Raw genomic sequence first — 9,229 nt, 5'->3', positions numbered from 1 at the left:
AGATAGAGACAGCCAGCGAGAGAGGGAACACAAGCAGGGGGAGTGGGAGAGGAAGAAGCAGGCTCATAGCAGAGGAGCCTGATGTGGGGCTCGATCCCACAACGCCGGGATCACGCCCTGAGCCGAAGGCAGACGCTTAACCACTGTGCCACCCAGGCGCCCCTATGTATATGTATTTCTAATTTTATGTTTTAGTACATATAGTATAGTATAATTATGATTACATAATACAATTACATACAATATAATTATATGCCATTATATAATTATAAATATATACCATTTTATGGTATATTACATTAAATATCTTCCATAATATATACCATTTTATATAACATATTGTATTTTTTTTAAAGATTTTATTTATTTATTTGACAGAGAGAGAGATAGCCAGCAAGAGAGAGAACACAAGCAGGGGGAGTGGGAGAGGAAGAGGCAGGCTCCCAGCGGAAGAGCCCAACGTGGGGCTCGATCCCAGAACGCTGCGGTCATGCCCTAAGCCCAAGGCAGACGCTCAACGACTGCGCCACCCAGGCGCCCCAACTGAGACACCCAGGCGTCCCGATATTGTATTTTTTTTTAAAGATTTTATTTATTTATTTGACAGAGACAGCCAGCGAGAGAGGAAACACAAGCAGGGGGAGTGGGAGAGGAAGAAGAAGGCTCCAAGAGGAGGAGCCCGATGTGGGGCTCCATCCCATAACGCCAGGATCACGCCCTGAGCCGAAGGCAGACTCTTAACGACTGCGCCACCCAGGCGCCCCTAACATTTTGTATATTTGATGTATACCATGTAATATACCATATTAACCTTCAAATAAACAGCTCTTTGAAGGTTAATATCTTTTGTCCATAAAATGTAATTCAATTAGTTTTATTAAACTCATCAAAGGAAGAAGAGAAGACTTGATTGTGATATGTGGTTAGTGAAGGAGGGCTTCAAGGAAGTTATTCTTTTTTTGGCCATTTCACCAATTTTTCAACCTTTTCAGACTTGTGGTTATCTTTCACTTAAATTGCACTTGAAAATAAATTTATTACATAGAAAAATACCCCTAGAGTAAAATAAAGGCTACATACAAAAGTGCTTTGAAAACTCTAAATGACTTCACTGTACAGAACACACTGAGGGGTCCTGGAGGGGAAGTGGGCAGGGGGGATGGGATAATTGGTGATGGGGATTAAGGAGAGCACTTGTGATGAGCACTAGGTGCTGTAAGTGCTAAATTACTAAATTCTGGGGCGCCTGGGTGGCTCAGTCATTAAGTGTTCTGCCTTTGGCTCAGGGCGTGATCCTGGCGTTATGGGATCGAGCCCCACATCAGGCTCCTCCACTGGGAGCCTGCTTCTTCCTCTCCCACTCCCCCTGCTTGTGTTCCCTGTCTCTCTGGCTGTCTCTCTCTCTGTCAAATAAATAAATAAAATCTAAAAAAAATAAATAAATAAAAATTACTAAATTCTACTCCTGAAACTAATATTATACTATATGTTAATTAACTGGAATTTAAATAAAAACTTGAAAAAAAAAGAAAGCTGTGAACCACATATGCACAGAACTGACTGAAGGATTATAGAAGATACTTCGTTTTTCTCACTTGGTATACACATGCAAAACAAAACAAAACATTTGTGTTCATCTAAATGTAGAGCACAATTCAAATTTTTTCATATAATATTCTCCAACTAAATCTGTCGTGCCAAGTAAAGTGGTGTCTTCACCTGAAACCATAACATTGAAAAATTATACTATAAAAATAGAGCATATTTTTAGTATTTTTTTAAAGATTTTATTTATTTATTTAACAGAGAGACAGACAGCCAGCAAGAGAGGGAACACAAGCAGGGGGAGTGGGAGAGGAAGAAGCAGGCTCCCAGCAGAAGAGCCTGACGTGGGACTCGATCCCAGAACCCTGGGATCAGGCCCTGAGCCAAAGGCAGACGCTTAACGACTGAGCCACTCAGGCGCCCCTAGTATTTTTTAAGTGAAAAGCTCATCATACTGGAGGAGAAAGTGGGACAAATTTTGTGGCAAAAGCTCATTAGCTGAACGTCATTACATGAGGTAAATCCATACTCCTGCCTTAACTCCAGATCTGAAGTACTTATTGTCAGTTTGCTGACTGGTATGTCTCATGTCCAACCAATATGACAGTTGAACTGCCCTATAGTAAACAACCACGTGTCTGCCAAGGGCTGTAAATATATCATCTAATTTAAATCTCATTACTAGGGGCGCCTGGGTGGCTGAGTCGGTTAAGTGTCTGACTCTTGATTTCGCTTCGGTCTTGATCTAGGGGTGATCTTGGGGTCTTGGGATGGGGCCCCAGGCGGGTTCTGCGTTGGGCGTGGAGCCTGCCTGGAATTCTCTCTGCTCCCTCTCCCGCCCTGCCTCCACTCCTGCTCTTGTGCACGTGCTCTCTCTCTCTCTCTCACTCTCTTTTTCCTGTCTCTAAAAAATAAAAAGATAAATCAAAATAAATCGCATTGCTAGATACTGAGGGGCAAAGTGACCTTTGAAAGGTGAAGTAACTTGCTCAAGGTCATACAACTAAGAATTAGCAGAGTTGGTATTTGAATCCAAGTTTGTTTAAGCTCAAAGCCTGTTCTCGTAGCTGCTGCTTCTGCCAGTCAAAGCCTGGTATTTGGTATATGGGGGTGGGGGGTGGGGGGGGAAGTCGTTTTTGGAGTACAAGACCAGCTTTCATTCAAGTCCAGCCTCTGTCACTTAATAGCTGTTCAGGCTTATGCAAGATTCTTAACATCAATGAGACTATTTTGTTACTATAAAATAGGGATAGTAATTCCTACCTCTTATGGCTTTGTTTATTTTTGTTTCAATTCAAGAGACTATGCTTGTGAAAATAAATTTAGCAGCATTTAGTAAATTATAGGTGCATCTCCCATAAATGACAGTAGCATCTAGGCCTGACACTCACTGTCTCTTACCTCTATCCCCACTACCACCCGTAAACGTCTCCTCATTTTGTGTTTCTTTCAGGGTTATGGCACCATGGGTCACTCTGTCCAGTAGACTAAATTATCTTTAATTCTTCTTTGACTTTCCTTTTAGTTCCATCACCACCCACCCCTTCAAAATCAAATCAGTTATAAGACCAATCAATTCCACTTTGGGCAATATTCATCCATCCATTTCACTGCATCAACCATAGATAAGACCCTCATCAACTGTGTTTGGAACTATTTTCTTTTTCTTTTTTTTTTTTAAGATTTTATTTATTTATTTGACAGAGAGAGACAGCGAGAGAGGGAACACAAGCAGGGGGAGTGGGAGAGGGAGAAGCAGGCTCCCCGCTGAGCAGAGAGCCCAACACAGGGCTCAATCCCAGGGCCCTGAGATCATGACCTGAGCTGAGGGCAGACGCTTAATGACTGAGCCACTCAGGCGCCCTATTTTTCTTAATTACTTATGTAAAAATTTGAGGGACACCTGCGTCGCTCAGTTGGTTAAGCATCTGCCTTCGGCTGAGGTCATGATCCCAAGGTCCTGGGATTGAGCCCCACATTGGGTTCTCTGCTCAGCGGGAAGCCTGCTTCTCCCTCTCCCTCTACTGCTCTGCCTGCTTGTGCTCCCTCTCTTTCAAATAAATAAAATATTTTTTTAATTGAGTAATAATACATACTCCTGATGTGAATTTTTTGAAAGACATACAAGAAAAAGAAAAAAAAAACATAAAAGTCACATAGTGAAAAGTAAATTTCCCTTCCATGATTGTCTTCTGGCCACCTAATTCTCCACCTCAGAGACAACCATCGATACAAGTTTCATTTTTTTTCTTTATTTTTAAAATTGTGTTCCTTTTTTTTCACTCAAACTTCACTTGTGCTCCTTTATCATATTTTTTGTTTGAGTATAGTTGTCATACGGCGCTATGTTAGTTTCAGGTGTACAACATGGTGATCCCAAAGTTTATACAAGTTTCTTGTGTATCTTTTCAGAGCCTACACGTCCACAGCACACACACCCCCCACACACACATTTTTCATAGTTGACAGCATACTGTGTAATTGTTCTCAACCTTGTATTTCGTTAACAATACATTTTGGAGATAATTCTGTACTAATACCCATAAAACTGATTCATTCTTTTCAATACCTTCGTACTATGCCATTATATAGATAGCTTAATTTATTTAACCATCCTCTGGACATGTAGAGTCTTTCCATCCCCTATACATGTTATTTTATTTTATTTTTAAGATTTTATTTACTTATTTGACACGGAGAAAGAGACAGCAAGAGAGGGAACACAGCCTGGGGGAGTGGGGGAGAGGGGGAAGCAGCCTCCCTGAGGAGGGAGCCTGATGCGGGGTTCGACCCCAGGACCCTGAGATCATGACCTGAGCTGAAGGCAGCCGCTTAACGTCTGAGCTACCCAGGTGCCCCATATACATGTAATTTTAAACAAATGTGTATACATTTGTCATATAAATTCCTAAAAGTGGAATTTCTGGATGAACATACACGTATATTTTATTTATTTTTTTATTTTTAAAAAAAAAATTTTTAAGATTTTTTAATTTATTTATTCGACAGAGATAGAGACAGCCAGCGAGAGAGGGAACACAAGCAGGGGGAGTGGGAGAGGAAGAAGCAGGCTCCCAGTGGAGAAGCCTGATGTGGGGCTCGATCCCAGAACGCTGGGATCACACCCTGAGCCGAAGGCAGACGCTCAACGACTGTGCCACCCAGGCACCCCCAAAATTACATTCTTAAAAATAACTCTAGGGAGGGTGCCTGGTGGCTCAGTCCATTAAGCCCCCGACTCCTGTTTTGGCTCAGGTCATTATCTCAAGGTTGTAAAATCAAGCCCTGCATCAGGCTCCACACTGGGCACTGAACCTGTTTAAGATTCTCTCTCCCGAGGGGCGCCTGGGTGGCACAGCGGTTAAGCGTCTGCCTTCAGCTCAGGGCGTGATCCCGGTGTTATGGGATCGAGCCCCACATCAGGCTCCTCTGCTATGAGCCTGCTTCTTCCTCTCCCACTCCCCCTGCTTGTGTTCCCTCTCTCGCTGGCTGTCTCTATCTCTGTCGAATAAAAAAAAAAAAAAAAAAGATTCTCTCTCCCGGGGCGCCTGGGTGGCACAGCGGTTAAGCATCTGCCTTCAGCTCAGGGCGTGATCCTGGCATTATGGGATCGAGCCCCACATCAGGCTCCTCTGCTATGAGCCTGCTTCTTCCTCTCCCACTCCCCCTGCTTGTATTCCCTCTCTCACTGGCTGTCTCTATCTCTGTTGAATAAATAAATAAAATCTTAAAAAAAAAAAATAAGATTCTCTCTCCCTGGGGCGCTTGGGGGGCTCAGTCAGTTAAGCACCTGCCTTTGGCTCAGGTCATGATCCTGGGGTCCTGGTATTGAGTCCCACGCGGATTCCTTGCTCAGGAGGCAGTCTGCTTCTCCATTTGTCTGTCACTCTCCCTGCGTGTGCTCTGTCTCTTCCACTATCTCTCTCTGCTAAATAAATATATAAATTTTTTTTCAAGATTTTATTTATTTATGAAAGACAGAGAGAGATAGAGAAAGAGTGTGCACAAAGTGAGAGGGAAAAGCAGACTCCTGCTGAGCAGGGAGCCTTGACATGAGGCTTGATCCCAGGACCCCGGGATCATGACCTGAGCCAAAGGCAGGTGCTTGACTGACTGAGCCACCCAGGCCCCCCATCAAATAAAATCTTTAAAAAAGTTTCTTTCTCCTTCTCCCCTGCCCCTCCCCCCCCACTCTCTGTCTCTGTCTCTCTCTCTCTCAAAAACTAAACAAAACGAAACAAAACAGGTCTCACGTTTCACTCAGCTTCGAAATCATCTGTTCTCAAGCTCTTCCTATCAGGACCACTTTACACTCTTGAAAACTATTGAGCTTTTTTTTTTTTGTCAACTACACTAAAATTAAAAAGTAATAAATGATAATTAATAAATTATTGAGCTTTTGTTTATGTATATTTACCATATTTGAAAGTAAAACTGAGAAAGTTTTAAAGTATTTATTCGTTTACTTAAAATTATAGCAATAAACCCATTGTGTGTTAATATAAATAACATGTTTTATGACAACTGTATTTTCCAAAACAAAAATTAATGAGAAAAGTGGAGTGTTTTGCATTTTGCTAACCTCTTTCATGTCTGACTTAATAGAAAACAGTTGGATTCTAATATTTTCTGCGTTCAGTCTACTGTGATATGCAGTTATGGTTGAAGTCTATGAAGAAAATCCAGCTTCACACAGTTATATTGAAAAAGGGAAAAGTATTTTATTTTTTATTTTTTTTAAAGATTTTATTTATTTATTCGACAGAGATAGAGACAGCCAGTGAGAGAGGAAACACAAGCAGGGAGAGTGGGAGAGGAAGGCAGGCTCATAGCAGAAGAGCCTGAGGTGGGGCTCGATCCCACAACGCCGGGATCATGCCCTGAGCCGAAGGCAGATGCTTAACCGCTGTGCCACCCAGGTGCCCCAAGGGAAAAGTATTTTAAAAGCCTTTCTAGATGTGGATGTTCTTCCTTGGCATTATATCAATAATCAACATACAGGAGTTTATTAAATGTTAGTTTCAGTGTGGAATCTGAAGCCATATCAATGAATTCTGTATTCTGTTACACTAAAATCCATTGGCCTATCTTATACCTCGAATGGATGTTCTACTCATGAATAATTTTATTTATCTACTTTTTAAAAGATTTATTTATGGGGGCGCCTGGGTGGCACAGCGGTTAAGCGTCTGCCTTCGGCTCAGGGCGTGATCCCGGCGTTCTGGGATCGAGCCCCACGTCAGGCTCCTCTGCTATGAGCCTGCTTCTTCCTCTCCCACTCCCCCTGCTTGTGTTCCCTGTCTCGCTGGCTGTCTCTATCTCTGTCAAATAATTAAAAATTAAAAAAAAAAACTTTAAAAAAAAAAGATTTATTTATGTATTTATTTATTTGGTTGCGGAGGAGGGCAGAGGGTGAAGGGAGAGAGAATCTTAAGCAGACTCCATGCTGAGCTTGGAGCCTGACAAGGGGCTTGAGCTCATGACCATGAAATCATGACCTAAGCTGAAACCAAGAGTCAGACACTTAACTGACTGTGCCAGCCAGGCACCCCACTCATGAAAAATTTTAAATATATTTTTTTTATTTTTCAGCAATCTCTATACCCAACATGGGGCTGAAACTCACAAACCCAAGATCAAGGGTCATGCATTCCAGTGACTGACCTAGCCAGGCACCCCTACCCATGAATAATTTTAGAACACCATACTTTGGTCATTTGGAACATATTGGTTCACTGCATTATGCTGATCTCCCAAATGCTTACACGTTTCATTATAAAATGTCAAAAATCTCATGCATTAATGTCACCATCAATTTTACCATAAAATCCTTCAAGTATTGCAAAACTGTCAAGGTCCTGATGACAGACGCAAGTTTTCCAAAATTCTAATTTCACATGAAAGCTTGAATTTTATTATTGTCAACAATACTGTCAGTTACTTTGCTTGAAGTAATAGTCTCATTCATTCATTTTTCAGAAAATGTCTGCCAAATACCCAAGTCTGTATAACCCCTGTTTGTTTGTCAATCATTCTTTCAAGGAAAAATGGTGTTCCCTGAAAAAAGCAACTAGATCTGCTTTAAACTTAAATGACCCCTCAGGTGCTTTCCCTTGGAATCAACTCATACTTTGATATGCAATTAGAGGGCTTTATGCTTTTATCATATTTTGTCACACAGAATATTAAAAAGATATGTACTCAAGAGTCAAGATTTAGGAGAATTAAAATTAAATAATTTTTACTGCTTCATCAAGAACATTTGTTTTACTGGGGCGCTTGGGTGGCTCAGTTGGTTAAGCATCTGCTTTCAGCTCAGGTCATGATTCCAGGGTTCTGGGATTGAGCCCCACATGGGGTTCCCTGCTTGGTGGGGAGTCTGCTTCTCCCTCTGCCTCTGCTGCTCCCTGGCCAGGCTCATGAGCTCCTTCTCTCTCTCTTTCTCTCTCTCTCTCTCTCACTTTCATGAATAAATGAAATCTTTTTTTAAAAAATAGAACATTGTTTTACTGTGATTGTGTGGCAGTAAAAAATATATATTTAGTTGGGGGCTACTGTGTTATGGTGACAGCAGGTCAACCCACCATTGATTCGTAGCATCAATGCAAATATCAACACGGTTAAAAAGGCAAATATTGTAAAATGGTGCAGCCACCATGGAAAACACTATGACAGTTCATCAAAAAATTAATAGGGGCGCCTGGGTGGCACAGCAGTTGAGCGTCTGCCTTCGGCTCAAGGCGTGATCCCGGCGTTATGGGATCGAGCCCCACATCAGGCTCCTCTGCTGTGAGCCTGCTTCTTCCTTTCCCGCTCCCCCTGCATGTGTTCCCTCTCTTGCTGGCTGTCTCTATCTCTGTCAAATAAATAAATAAATAAATCTTTAAAAAAAAAATTAATAGAATTACAATATGATCGGGACACCTGGGTGGCTCAGTCAGTTAAGCATCTGCCTTTGGCTCAGGTCATGATGGATCAAGTTCCACGTTGGGCTCCCTGCTCAGCAGAGAGCCTGCTTCTCCCTCTGCCTGCCACTCCCCCTGCTTGTGTTCCCTCTCTCGCTGGCTGTCTCTATCTGTATCGAATAAATAAATAAAATCTTAAAAAAAAAAAAGGTAGGGAATTTATAAAAAAAAAAAAAAGGAAGGGAATTCTGACACATGCTGTGGTATGGTTTAACAATGAAGAATTACGCTAAGTGAAATAGGCCAATCGCAAAAACACAAACACTAAATTTTTCTATTGATATGAGGTGTCTAAAGTAGTCCAATTCATAAAAACAGGAAGTAGAATGGTGGTTTCCAGGGCTATTGGAGGGAGAAGTAGGGGAGTTGTTGTTTAATTGGTGTCGAGTTTCAGTTTTGCAAGATGAAAAAGTTCTGGAAATGGATGATAATGATCGTGGAGGTACAATAATGTGAACGGACTTAACACTATTGGACGGTACACTTAAAAATGGTTCAGATGGCTGGGACTCCTGACTGGCTCAGTCGGTAGAACATGAAGGTCTTGATCCAGGGCTCATGAGTTTGAGCCCCATGTTGGGTGTAGAGATTGCTTAAGAAATGAAAATCTTAAAAAAAAAAAAAAAGAATTAGGAATAAGTGACATACATATCTCAAGAACCAAAGAAATGCAAAATTCAATCACCCAATATGAGTCGAATGGGAAAAGGAAAAGTTAA

Source organism: Ailuropoda melanoleuca, chromosome 2 (assembly GCF_002007445.2).
Source record: "Ailuropoda melanoleuca isolate Jingjing chromosome 2, ASM200744v2, whole genome shotgun sequence".
NCBI classification, from domain to species: Eukaryota; Metazoa; Chordata; class Mammalia; order Carnivora; family Ursidae; genus Ailuropoda; species Ailuropoda melanoleuca.
The sequence above is the reverse complement of the archived record's forward strand: the minus strand, read 5'-3'. Positions refer to the sequence as shown.